We start from the raw sequence: 646 nt of genomic DNA on the forward strand, positions 1-646 counted from the left end.
TCTGGTATGGAATGTGGAGTATGACTAGATATTTTTGCCAGACATTACACATGGCTCCTTTAAGTCTGTTATGTATTTTCGAATCTTAAATTAAGATATATTTGATGAAATGTGAGAGCTCTCAGACCGGGCATAGACATCGGTAAAGCAGTCCATGTGATATCAGTGGCTCAACTTCAGTTTTGCAAAGCTACGAGAATACTTTTTGAGTGCAAAGAAAACAAAATTTATTGAACAATTCTTCTCCCCCGAGTTATGTTGTTTGTTCATTGGCTCAACTTCAGTTTTGCAAAGCTACGAGATTGTTGCTCTGTGCGTGAATGAGTGTGTGAGTGGGCGTGTCTGCTCGTTTCGACTGATCAGCTGCCAGCTGATCTCATTCACTTCACCAGCTGCTGCCAATTCACTCAAACTATAAGGACTCACCGCACTCTCCTCTCGTTGTCAGATCGTTGTTTGGATGTCCACAGGTTGTGTTGTCGTGATCCGTTCCAGTTCTGTTCCTAGAGTCTCGTTCCTGTTCGGTGTCCTGTGATGTTCGTTTCGTCTTGTCTGGAAATCCATCATCGTATCTGGCAACCACACGGAAACTACTTCATTCTACATTCTGGACTCCCCCCTCGCACCCATTGTTTCAGGACACCCC

This window comes from Cyprinus carpio, unplaced genomic scaffold (genome assembly GCF_018340385.1).
Source record: "Cyprinus carpio isolate SPL01 unplaced genomic scaffold, ASM1834038v1 S000006747, whole genome shotgun sequence".
Taxonomy (NCBI): Eukaryota; Metazoa; Chordata; class Actinopteri; order Cypriniformes; family Cyprinidae; genus Cyprinus; species Cyprinus carpio.